Source organism: Marmota monax, unplaced genomic scaffold (genome assembly GCF_021218885.2).
Source record: "Marmota monax isolate L192 unplaced genomic scaffold, Marmota_monax_Labrador192_F-V1.1 WCK01_AAM20220418_F8-fsc00017, whole genome shotgun sequence".
Lineage (NCBI taxonomy): Eukaryota > Metazoa > Chordata > Mammalia > Rodentia > Sciuridae > Marmota > Marmota monax.
This window is the reverse complement of record NW_026695241.1, coordinates 8911042-8925113: the sequence shown is the minus strand read 5'-3', so window position 1 is coordinate 8925113 and position 14072 is coordinate 8911042. Positions and strand designations below refer to the sequence as shown.

General features: G+C 38.1%; 1 non-coding gene across 1 annotated transcript; it reads right to left on the bottom strand.

Moving 5' to 3' along the window:
- Positions 1–851: 851 nt before the first annotated feature.
- Positions 852–958, bottom strand: LOC124090498 (U6 spliceosomal RNA). Its single transcript, XR_006851108.1, has one exon. It is a non-coding gene; the product is annotated as a U6 spliceosomal RNA (small nuclear RNA).
- Positions 959–14072: the final 13114 nt, after the last annotated feature.

Genomic DNA, 14072 nt, shown 5'->3' with positions numbered 1-14072 from the left:
GCTTAATTTCGCTGGAAACACAATTCTTGGTTGGAACCCATTTTCTTTCAGTGTTTGAAATATGTTATTCCAGGATCTTCTAGCTTTCAGAGTCTGTGTTGAAAGATCAGCTGTTATCCTGATTGGCTTACCCCTAAATGTGATCTGCTTCCTTTCTCTTGTAGCTTTTAAAATTCTCTCCTTATTCTGTATGTTGGGCATCTTCATTATAATGTGTCTAGGTGTGGGTCTCTTATGATTTTGCACATTCGGCGTCCTGTAGGCTTCTAGGATTTGGGACTCTGTCTCATTCTTCAAGTCTGGGAAGTTTTCTCGTATTATTTCATTGAATAGATTGCTCATTCCTTTGGTTTGAAACTCTGTCCCTTCCTGTACCCCAATGACTCTTAAATTTGGTCTCTTGATGTTATCCCATATTTCTTGGATGTTCTGCTCATGGTTTCTTAACAGTCTTGCTGAGCTGTCTATGTTCTTTTCAAGTTGAAATACTTTGTCTTCATTGTCTGATGTTCTATCTTCTAAGTGTTCTACTCTGCTGGTAGTATTCTCAATTGAGTTTTTAAGTTGGTTTATTGCTTCCTGCATTTCTAGGATTTCTGTTTGTTTGTTTTTTATAACCTCTATCTCCCTGTATAGTTGATCTTTTGCTTCTTGGATTTGTTTATGTAATTCACTGTTGAAGTGATCTTTCATTGTCTGATTTTGCTGTCTGATGTCTTCCTTGAGACTCCAGATCATCTGAAGCATGTATATCCTGAATTCTTTATCTGACATTCCATCTGCTGCAGCTATTACCTCTTCTAACGTTGAGTTGACCTGCATTGCTTGTGGTCCTTTCTTTCCTTGTCTCTAAAAATATGGAACGCTTCACGAATTTGCGTGTCATCCTTGCGCAGGGGCCATGCTAATCTTCTCTGTATCGTTCCAATTTTAGTATATGTGCTGCCGAAGCGAGCACGATAGGTCAGTTCTAAGGGGGGAGGTACATTCAAACTGATTGATTTAGGCCCTGCGATGCCTACGTGCAAGGTCGCACAGGGCCCTAAGTTATTAAACAACCAGGCTGTCAGGGGGAATATTTACTGGGCAGTTTGAGTATTGTCTTAACAGCTACAGGAATTTCAGGTTTTACATGTAGCATAGGAATTTAACAATACCTGGTCCTTTACATTTTAACTCAGGCCTTGCAGCTTAGAAACTTTACAATGCCTGGTCTTTTACACTTTAACTTTTACACTTTAACTTCAATTTCTTTTACCCTTACAGGGCCAGTGTCCATGGGGAAACAAATTTGGCTGCTTTTGACAATGGTCCTGTGTCATCCACCCACCCTTGTTTCTCTGGAATCCAATTTTTGAGATATTGGCCTTTGGCTTTATTAAAAATTCTCAGAAAATTGTCACACTAGACTCTTTACTATTGAATTTTAATGATTTTCACATCCACAAAGAGAATTCCTTCTCTTGAACTCTACTCACTTAAAAGAACAGTGTCCGAGAGACCAGCTATATCCTTGTCCTCTTCCTGACACGTCTGTGAAAGGGTCCAGTGACGGCACAATTTCTAATGCTCCCAGTCAGTTCGGAATGGGAATTACATCTGCACAGGGGCACCCTGTTCATTTGTTCTTTTGGAAGTCCCTCTTTTACTGTTTTCATAGATCATCTGCCAAATTTTGTGTTGATGAATCACTCAGTGCCTTCTTTGGTTCTTTCTCCAAATTATTTTTCTGTTACTTGGAAACTATTCTCAATTACTTGACCATATGGACAGTCTATTAACGACCACCTAAAATCAGAAAAAATATAAACTCTGTGAAATTTGATCCCTCTGCTTGATATTGATATTCAGATTGGCTGAAATTCTGGATAAGGATCCCGCAATCCTTTTCAATGACACATCATCAGTGACTTAAAGGCCCACCCCTAAACGTCCATGGCACCTCCCAATATCACCTATCTGGGGACCAATCCTTTAACACATGGACTTTGGGGATATTTCTCATGTTCAAGTCCTGGCACCCATCAAGTCCTGCCTGTTAGATTTTTCTTGGCTTCTCTGAGTGGCATTCCTTCCTCTCAAGCACGAAGCAGGATCCCTTCTGGAAAGAGGGTCTTATGATCTATGATTAGATAAGGTGAGTCAGAGAATTTCTTCAGGACCAGATCTAAGAAAAAGGTGGGAGAAGGTTTTGAGTTAAATTTTAACCTCTAAAACTTGCTTTACCATTTCTCTTACCCTGTCATGGGACAGAGAAATGGTAGTTTCCATGCCTGGCTTCCATACAGGGGAAGAAGGGAAGCAAGAGATAAGAGGACCAGGGAGGTCACAGAGAAACTGGGCATCTGAGGCTGCTCCTGAGGCCATCACTTTGGGGCATTATTTTCTGAGTGCTAACATAAGAACATCGCCTCTGGGAGCCAGAGGTTCTGTGTGCTTTTTCTAAAACTCCAGGATGTTCACATTAACAAGAAGTTTACTTTGCTGCTTATATAACAGAGGGCCTAGTGGTTACTAACTGTCTCTTCAAGTATCTATTTTTTCTTATTTGCTCCCTTTCTAGAGACACCAATTATATTTCAATTGATTGAGACACACTCTGAGCAACCTCTCCAAAACAATCCGGGATTTTAAAAACCTCATGTTACTATTGGAAGTCCTCTTTATAAGGCCAGAGGTACAGGTTCGACCGATCTGTGGTTTCTGAGAGGTCCCATTGACCCGGAGCCTGTCATTTGCGTAGAGGTGTTTAACTGTCCTGTTTCACCTGCAGTGACTTTTATCCAAATCCCAGGGGTGGGCATCAGTTTCCTACTTGATCATGTAGACACCACTTAGGATCCCAAATGCCAAGTCCCAAAGAAAAATGGGTTTAAAATAAATCGTCTTTGACTTTGAATGTGCTCACTTGATGGCTGGAACGTGAATGTCAGTTATAGTCTACAGGAACCTAACCCTAATGTTCCTTGAGTGTCTTCATGACGTGGCAGCTGGCTGTCCTTAGAGTATTTACATGTAAAATTTAGAATTAATTTGCTAATTTCTACTAAAAGAAAAAGTGTTCTGACTTTAATTGATTTATGACATCATAACCATAGTTGGTCCCCTCCTCGATACACAGGTATATATTCCCATTTATTCACATCTTCAATATCTCAAAGCAAAGTTTTGTAGTTTGCACTGTACAACTTTGGCACATATTTTGTCAAACTTACCATTAAACATTTATCTCCTCACCTTTATATTGTTCTTTTCCACTCCTGCTTAACTGCTGTGTGGTGTTGGTCGCACGCTTGGAAGAAAGTAATTTGACAGCTTTCCCTGTTACCTCCCTGCACAATCATCTGGGTAATCAATTTCTTTCTCTCCCAGTTTTAAAGAGGAATTTTCCCTAAAATATTCATTCACTAGGCATTCAAGGTTGTAGTAGACCACTTCAAATTCTCTAATTTGCTCCTTCTCTCTTTCAAATTTAACTTTTATTCTCACTGTGTGAATATAACTGTTTCAGTGAAATATCTGATTTCCACTTTTTCTACCACTTTATACAATTTTAAAGGAGTCTACATTTACCAGAGAAGTCATTACATAGTTCCCAGTACCACTTCATGATATTTCTGACTATTGATATTTTGAATCTCAGTGACCCTTTAGAATTTTATACAGGAAATTTTCTAAATGATACCCTGACTGGTCTGGAGGGATTCAGTGCCTTAAATAAACCTAATCAAATAGTTAGATTCTAGGCAGTTCCCTTGTTTTGGAGTATCAGGTGCCAACATTGACATGAGGATGGCGGGGTATACTGGGCTTGTGTGGTAACTTTGATATCTTTTGAGGACTAATTTCTAAACAGTTTTCTCCCAGAATCTGTAGTTGCCTTTACCCCTTCATTTTTCAGGATTTCACTTTTCTCTAATTCTTTGCAACTCTCTATGACTCAGTGTATGTCCCATTTCTTATGTTGAATGGCTAAGGCTAAGCCAACCTTCCTAAGAATTCTAATTTCATGGCTAATTCTAATTGCATGGCTTCCTTATAATCTAAGGTCATCTTTAACCCCTTAATTGGTTAACCTTTCTCTCTATGTGAGATGATTCCAGATGCAAAGTGACTTTAATTTCTTCCACTAGAAGTGATTTTTCCTAGGGATTCCCTTACCACTCAAGTGCTAAGAGGGATCTCTCCCTCTTAATAAGCCTTAAGTTACTTCTCTAAGTACACATCTTTCTAATCCTCAGAGAAATAATTAACACTGTAAGTTGCCATCATCTGTGGTGTATATTCTGAGAAAAGAGCTCTTTTATTATTGTTTATTTCCTGATTGTCTAATCTGGCACCACATTTTTATTCTTCCTCACTCTGCAATTTCAGGTGAAATTGAATGTATGTGGCATCTCCTGACTAATATCTGTATTCTCTGTAGGCAATGTCTTTTTGGAAGGTTGACACTGTTAAAATCTCTGGGAAATGGATCCACTGGGTGGGGATTAAAAGTACAGCATCCTTCTTATTGCTCATCACCTGGATTTTCAGAGAACTATTTTCTCTTGACTTCTTTACCCCTTTCTTTATTTGGAAACATACTATTATTTTATATTTATCCTTTTGGATTTTCAACAAAGACATAGCTTCAGCAGTCAAGGTGATCATATCCCCTTCTCATCAGACCGATTTACTGCTTATAACTTTTCTTTTTAACTTATCTACAATGATGTGAATTCGGTTTCAAATACTTCAATTTTCCTTTATATAATACATACATTAAGGCAGAGAAATGTTGAAACTCCTATGGTACCCAGTACTTGCCACAGACTAAGATTTAACTGGTGGGATTTCAATACTTCACATCATTTTTTTGGTCAACTATAGAGTATCTCTGCTATGAACACTGCAGTGTTTCTAGCCAGTCACCAAAACACACACCCTTATTTATAAAAACTTCTATACTGATGAGCAAACCTTGACATAGGGTATAACAATATTTAAAGAGTTTAATCAACCTTTGAAGTATGGATTTTGCTAGGGTTCTTGTATTATCTGGGATTCTCTAGAAAAAGAGAACCAATAGGAACCAATAGAAAAAGAGAATATATGTATTTTCCACTGAATTAGATTCAAGGCTGGATAGTCTCACAGTGGCTCTTTGCGAGTTGGAAAGCTGGAGCAACTAGACTAGCTGCCTAGTCTAAATGGCAGGAAGCCTCAGAACAAGAGGGGCCAGGGAAGCAGTGCCAGTCAGCCTGGAAGTTCCCTGGAGAGCTGCTGGCCAGAGTCCACACTAGAACCATGAAGATGCTGGAGTCTGATATGCAGAGGGAAAGGCAGAAGCAGAAAGCTCACCTAGTCAAGAAGAATCAACTTGTATGCACCAGCAGCCCTTCCTCATTCTGCAGTTTGTTCAGTCTGGGGGCCCCAAACCACTGGATGCTGCCACCCACATTCAGCACAGATCTTCTTCCTCAGTTCACTGTCCCAAACGCCAATTCTGTCTGGAAATGTCTTATGGACACACCCAAAAATGTGCTTTATTAATTTTTAGGCATTCAAACCAACCAAGTGGGCAATCAAGATTAACCTGCCCAGTTCTCCAAAGGTTAATGGCCATAAGTCAGGCGTGAAGGTGAATACACATGTATATTAGCCACACTGTTCATCCCCAGCATCTAAAAATGATTACACAAATGATAAAACCAGAGTAAGAGGATGAGAAACACCATCACTCTCCCATTCTGAAGAAAAGCAAAGAAGATACGAGAGACACACTTCCAATCATTTATCTTCCACATGTAATGATTCAAAAGTGGGTGCCTCCACGTCAAGTCCATGCCAAAGTCTGTAGCTTCTGTAACTTTAATAAACTACAGCATTGCCTGTTAGTTGAACATAATTTTTTATCAAGGCTGTATTTTTCAAGTGCCTTTATCTCTACTTTCATGCAGTGTTTTTAAACATCTGTACCACTGCCTTTTCTGAAAATATATTTCTATAACTGAATTTGACACACACACACACACACACACACACACACACACACACACATCAGAGATTTATAGTTTTCCAAAGCTTTTACTGAGAGGTCATTTCAGGTGATAAAATTCTAAGGAGAAAACCACAGGTACCAGAAATAATGTATTACTTCATATAAAATGTCATTTAGAATAATGGCCTCTGCCCTTTATCCAAGGCAATACATTAAAAAAGTAAGCTTTAATTTCCAGAGTAAGTTTTTAAAATAGTTTAATATTGTATACTTCTGATCCAAGCATATAGGAACACTTAAATTTATATCTAATAGGGAAAAACAGGACAATCCTTTACAATTCTTTGAAAGAACAAAATGTTTAAAATGGTGTTATAATTATATATAAATTGCCAAGATACTCTTAGTGATAACACACCATGCTCTGTGGAAATCACTAACTTAGATTTCTCATCATTTTATTAAGGAAAGAAGAAAACATGGAGCCATTGAAATCCTGAAGTCTAGTATTAGATGAATAAAAGCAAGACAAGATATTAGTGCCCACAGCCACCATCATAGAAACCTACCTGTGACACCCAGAGCTGGCTTTATTGGTTGTTGCAACAAGACAGATCATATCACTTGGAGAAGCAGAAAACATGTCATTTAAAAAGCACAGGGAGAAACTGGTCATAAAATTTTGGTTTGTAAGGTTAGATGGCTTTTCCCAGAGGATGAAGTCCTGGGTGGTTCGAGGAAGAAGTGCTTTGTTCTGGACTGAGCCATGTCTAGAAGTGTGATGGATATGTGGCAGGACAGACCAATGATCCTTCTACTAAGGTACCCAGGTACTGGCCCCTGGAACCTGTGGATGCTACCTTATACTCAAAAGGGGGCTCTTTGAAGATGTGATTAATGTAGGTATTTTGAGATGGGGAAATTACCCTGGATTATTGAGGTAGGGGCTATAGATATAAGAAGAGAATGTCATTTGAATACAAAGGGTGATTGGAGTGATGAAGACCTAAAAAGAATGGCAGTAGCCAGCAGATGCTGGACAAGACAAGAAACAACCCTTCCTAGAGCGCCTGGGAGGGTCATAGCCAAACGGATATTCAGACTTCTGACCTTGAGAATTGTGAGTGGATATATTTTTGGTATGTTAGGCCACCAGATTGTGGTAATTTGTTATAGCAGCCATAGGAAACTAGTGCAGGTGTCTCAATTATTCATACTTAGGAGAACAATTGGAGCTGAACCAAAGCTGCCATTGGTAAGGAAGCCACAGTTACAACGTTATCCAGGGGGGAGGGATGCCTGGATACTTTTGTGCTTTGCATAATGTTCATGATCTGTCCGTGCTCAGAGATGTTTGTCGAAGGGTCTGCTTTTTGTCTCACTCCATCAAGGTCTCAGAGTGACCTTTCCTCTGATATTGTATTCTATTAAATTCTTTATAATCAACAGGAGAAAACCAAGACCTAGCTGTTGGTGTCAGTTCCCAGCAGACAGCTGTCAAAATCCTGCTTTTCTTTCTCACTCCTAATTTGATGGGTGATATTGGTCATGCTTCTTAGACCCTCTGGATATCACTATTCACTTCAGTGATTCATTTGCCTCCCTGAGGTTGCAAAGAGGGATCAAAGTTAAGCAAACACATAACGTGTCAATTGATGATGAGTGTTACAGAGGAAAATAAAGTGAGAAATGGGGAAAGACTGTGCGGAAATGATTGCTGTTTTCAAAAGATAGTAAGAAACGGGCTTGTTGATAAATTTATGTTAGAAAAGGAACCTAAAATAAGAAACAGAGGAAGGAAGGGGAACAAATTCCAGGTAGAAGAAAGGGCAAAGCAATGGAAGATGCTGTCTACCTTCTGCAAGGGGGCTGAACTCGGAGGCTGAAGTGGAGGGGGTAGGAGATGACTTCAGGAGGACTGCCTCTGGGAGGAGAGGTGTTCAGCAGAGAGGTCATCGTGGTGGTGACTGAATTTGGAATCAACATGATCTAAGTCACCTTCCAGAAGGATCTTTATTTTGGGGGAGAAAGAGAAAAGGATGTAGTCGAGCAACACCCATTTATAAACCCTCATCAAATAGTTGATTCCTCGTGGAGTCACCATTTCAAAACCCCAGCGGTGGAAGGCTGGCAGAGAACTGGATAAGTGTGTGAGGTGAGAGCATCATTGCTTCCTCATCAAGAAGAGGGAAACTCAGCCTCACAACAGACAAATCTGGCCATGACCACCTTAACCCAGGCATCAGAAGCAGCACTGTGAGCAGGCAGAAAGCCAGGTGTAAGGTGCCCACCAGTGGGTGGGAGCCTCATGTATTCAGCACCACCCCTGATGTGTTCCTGCCCCAGGTGATCCACCAGAAGCTAAGCAAACCTGGAAACCTGGCATCTGGAGTGCAGGAAATTTTGGATAAAAATTCAAATAACACCACAAAGAAAAAAGTAACAAAATACAGAGGGTGGATACTTTATAAGGCAACTGTAGCAATCTGATCGTTTTACTAGAACAACAAACATAGGAGCTGCTCTAGGTCAGGAAGGACTTGATACATTAAAAATGCAAGATTCCTCTGGCTGCAGGCATATGGCATAGATTAGCGAATCTCATATTTTAATGTGTATTAGAATCACTGGCAGGACTAATTAAGGTATCAAGCTTGGGCCCTAATTGTAGAATTCTGATTCAGTAACGATCTTGTGGATGATTCAAAAATGGTTCTTTCTTTAGTCCCTTACAAAGGCAGAAGCCCATTTTCCCTTTCTACTAAGATTGTATGGAGTCATATATCCCAGAAGGCACACAATTAGCAATCAGAGATTACACAGCATGAATTTTTAAAATCTTGGTTTAAAAAAAATGTCAAAAATCTCAGGATGATAAAAATTCAGTCCATTATACACCCATTTCACTGGAAGAAAAGCAAATATGTTATCGCTCCTAGAAAAGAAATATTCAAGCAAGCACCAAGAGTAAAATGTACACAAACAATGGATCGGATCCAGAAGCACAGCAGAAATACCCTTATTTTATGTGCTTGAGAGGCCCTTTCTCCTGGAGTTCTTCCTAAGAGGTTAACTCACCTGTCACCTCTGCAGTTAGATATCTTCAAGGCAAACTACATTATAGCAAGGTCCTTTTTGAATTTCAATACTTGAGATGATGTGAAAAGATGACCCATATTATAATAAATTCAATTCTGAAAGAAAAAATAGGGTCATACCATGGGTTTTAGAATATTTAAACTGATTGTTTCCAACGCGTTGCAGGTAGGATATTGAAAAGAATATACGATGTAGAATCAGAAAGCATAAAATTTATGTAGGCATGTGTTCTGACAGTGCATGATACAACATCTAAGCAATTACTTCTTCTGAATCTCAACACCATCACCTGTCAATAGAATATTCCACTCCTAACCCCAGTCACATCACAGAGTTGCTGCAATGCAAAATAAGAAAAAATGTAGTTAATACATATTAATATAAAATTTATTAGCTATGGATTCCTTTTTTCTCTATTTACTATGGATTTGACTTGTGACCCTTTTTATTATTATCCATAAGTACTCTCAGTTCCTTGAAAATAGCTAGAGAATTGTCCCTGGTGTGAGGAGAACTGTCATGAGACTGTACTGAGCCTGGTATTAACTTACCTACCCACCACTGCCTTGAAGCCATCCAGGTAATCAGGCCATAGAGTACGTGTAAATCGCACTTGAGTTATTGAAGCATTTCTATATAACTTCACTTTCCTTAAGTCTATTTCATGTATCTTGAAGCTTATTATTCAACTGTTATACTTTTTTCCCAGTTCATCTATTTGCCACATTTCAACAGCCTTGTCCATACCTCAGAGTCTCACTCTGTGATTCATTTGTCATTTCTGAATCAGATTACATAAAACTCCCAAACTGGTGGGGAAGAAAGACATTAAATTACTAACAGCTCTAAATTGCCAGACACTTGATGAAATTTGGTGAAATTACTATCACTTCCATAAAAACTTGGGTACTTTTTCAATTACTCCCTCTGGGTCTTGGTTTTTCCTTTGCAAAAGTTGGGGAAAAAAGGAAAATGAAAAGATATTCTAGCTATGTTTATAAAATAGCAAAAATTATTACAAAAGAGATAAAAGAAAATACTGCAGAGCCTTTAGAGCATGGATTACATGAAGAATCCTTTGATCAATAGTGATGCCGATCCTAAACCAGCCTTGTAAATATTGCAGGAAAAAGTCATCAAACCCCAATAAGATTGCCCACTGTCTGATCTCAAGCTCTACTAGTGGAATTATAGACTGGGTAAGCCTTTTGGAAGCTCATTTGGAGGTGTATATCAAAGTTGCAACTGGGTTTTTCTTTGACCTAGCAATTGTATATTCTTTCTATTATTTACTAAGTTAGCAAAAGATGTGGCAAAATACATTCTCCCTAGGAAACAAGTTATGGTACAAACATTTCGTGTCCTACACAGGAAGGTCTAAATATATTGACATAACAAGATGTCAAAGATTCACCTCTAAGTTATCAAAGCAAATCTCTTAATAATATGTATAATGTTTTTATTTATGCTGTATGTACTTACACACACATACATACTTAAAGATGGCCTGTACTCAGAATCATCCATAGTGGATACTTCAAGGATAGGAAAATGGGTTTATATAAAGGAGTATTTTCATGTTTCATTCTGATCACATGTCTATATCTTAAATTGTGTACAATAAGAGAATTTCCTATATTACTTTTGATATAGAAAAGCTAATATCTTAAAAATAAGCATTCATTATTTGGGGATATGATGAGTAAAGAAAAATATTTTAGATCTCTTATCTTATTTCCTTTTTCCTTTTTATGTATTTTGATTTATTTTAGTTTCTAAGTACATACTTCAAATTGTATAACCCTGGTTATATGTAGAACTATAGTCCAAATGCTTTAGCTATAGTTAGGTTTGTTTCAGTAGATAAACATTTGAAGTCAGCATCCAAATAAGTAAAAGAATGAATAGGTAGGTTTCAAATATCAGTAACTTCAAGTGCCCACCACTTTATTCAAAAGTACACCCTCTTGCAAAGTTTATTCACAATCTTATCTACCCAGATTTGTTATATTCTCTAAGACAAAATATACTTTGTCAATTTTCATATCATAGGTGTCTTCACTTTATGTATCTGGTGAAATTTCATCAAAACTTCAAAATTTCATAAATTCTTACTGAGTCTTATTGAGCCACTTGCCATGTTAATGGCTCTCTGGAGACCAGAAACATGATATCCCTTTGGGGCTGCTGTCCAGATGCAGGCTGACAATCTTCACAGGCTGCCTTTGTCCCTGGCTCTGCTGCCCTGCTCTAGGTTTCTGGGATATACTGGACTCTGACCTTCTGAAGTCCAAGAGGATGTGTGGCATCAGTTTTCTCAACTGCTACTTTCTGAAATTCCTATCTACCTGTTTCTGACACTCAGGAAATTCATCCCTTTCATTAACCTAGCTATTTAGGTAAAATGAGCCTGATCTCCTTTTGAAGTTTCTAGTTAAAGACTCACTTAACCTTCCATCATTATCCTTCTAAAGTCTAGAAATCCATTATTCCACTTTGATGATGCCTGAACCAATTTTCAAGGCATCAAACAAATCTATGGTAGATTTTGTAGATTTTAATTAATTCCAGGTTTATAATTATAGTGTCTTCTAGAATAATCCTTTTCTGTTCTTAAATTAATTGCCAGATGATGATGATGAAAATTATATTGATGATGATACTGATGATGGTGAAGATGATTTCTAATACATATTGAACCTTTCCACATGTCCCCCCAAATCCTTTGCCTTCACTTCAAACACATCCTTTTAAGAATCCATAAAAATTTATTCTGGTAAGAATTGTCAACAGTCCTGCTGAACTGTCAGGAAACTGGAATTTGACAAGATTACACAATGTGTTGAAGCAGTTTGATGACAGAATCTTCACCCTCAACCATGACTATCCATCTTAAGGTTTCAAGATTAAATGGAAGAATATAAAAGAAAAACATATTTTCTGCTACTGAAGGTTTTAAGTATAAGGTCATCAAATAATTTTTTTTAAAAAGGAATAAAATGGCTGATTTATGCCCTTCCAACATTTATAAACAAACTGCACGTCTGTTACAGAAAAGTATGTCAACAAGCTTTCTTTGACTGGAAAGACACTACTCAATTTTTGTTCAGAAAAATATATAGCAGAAAATGGAGCAAGTCGAAAACATATGTTAAAAACTTCCCTGGGGCTAGAACCAGTAGGAAGTGACTATATCCCTGTGAAAATACTACGAAAGGAAATACATGTGCTCCTAACTGTTAAGAGTTGCAGTCTCTGAAGTTCACCAAACGCAAGCTATGTGCCATCTTCCACCAGGCCTTGGTGAGGGTTTAATTATGTGTCTGCAAAGCATCATTAATTTTAACTGAAGGAGATCTTGCTAACTGAGACAGGCTGGGTAAGTTCACTTCCTTCATATATTTCAAGTATTTATTTATTTTTTTCTTTATCAAGTTAGTGCTGTGATGGAAACTTCCCAGGCACTCATCTCCTAGGAACTCTTTGAACTTACATCGCCTGAGAGAAATGGCGTTGACCACACTTTCACAATGGCCAACACTGGCACCAATTAATCAGTTCCCCGGAAAGGAAAATTGGAACAGGTAGAGAGTCGGAGACTGGCTTGCAGGCACAGAAGTTAGAATCATTATTCTGAAATAATCTCCTCCTGCAGTTATAAACTAGTAAATTTTTTTCCTCCACCAAACAGAATGCTAAGATAATAATGCTTATTTATCTATTTAATGGGGATGTTGATAGGTTTATTTAGTTGCTGTTTGTAAAGTGTTTAGGAAATGAAAACTGCTATCTAAGTGCTAAATATGATTATTATCCAGCCTAGCACTTTTATGTGAACATTCTGTTCTGGTTTCTTCCTCTAAGAAGTCTATTTCAGGGCAGCTTAACACCTCCACACAGAGATTTCAGAAAGGCTTCCATGCTGAGAGAATGTGGAGAAGCCAAAAAGTCACTGATCACTCCAGACAAGACGAAGATTAAGCCACTGATATGATTCACAGGCATGTGAAGGCATTCTCAAAATGCTTCATAATTCATAAGGGGGATCTCATTAATCAGTGAAGTATCATAGTAAAATCAACAGAAAAGTCAAACAGAAAAATGACAGATACAGTGAGAGACAGGGCTTCTCAGAAGAACTTCAGAGTCCTGCATTAGCCATGCCACCTAGCCACAGGAGGAAGTTCCCTCCCAGGAAAGAACATGACAAATGAGTCATCTGGCCTTGAGGCGCTCCACCAAGAAGCCTTCACTCTCTAAGAGGCTTCGGAACATTCCCAATTATCTTGACTCATGCTTACTGCAAACTTTCAGCAAGTTAAAAAAAAATTCATTCCAGCAGCTAGAATACCTTTCTATGGCATGAAATAATGTAATTAAAGAGAATCTCCTTCATTCAGAAATTCTTTTGGATTAGATGTACAACCATCTGCCCTATATCAGCATGGATTGAGTTCTAAACTTGGGTTCTTTCTCTCTGAATGGGGATACACCTGTAGACACAAGGTAGAGGTTAAGCAATCCTTATTCAGAATGCTTGAGACCAGAAGTATTTCGTATTTCAGATATTGGGAGATTTTAGAGCATTTGCATGTAGATAACCTTGGAGATGGACTTAAGTCTAAACATGATTTTTGTGTGTGTTTTCTATGCATCTTTTATACATTGTCTGAAGATAATTTTATGTAATATTTCTAATAGTTTTTTTTATGTGAAGCAAACTTCATAGTATGGAATTTTCCATTTGCAGCATTGTGTTGACACCCCCAAATTTTCAGAATTTGAAGCATAGTAGATTTCAGATTCTTGAATTAGGAATGCTTCAGCCTGTCTTTACAAATAGCAGAATGGTCTAAGATGTCATCAAGAAAGATGAGTTTCTTAAGATCGTGAGGAACCTAATGTGAAAATATTGGAAGAAATTCAGCAACAGAAAGATTTTATCAGTCTAAGGAACACTTCCTCAGAATGCCTGTGAATAGGAAGCTGT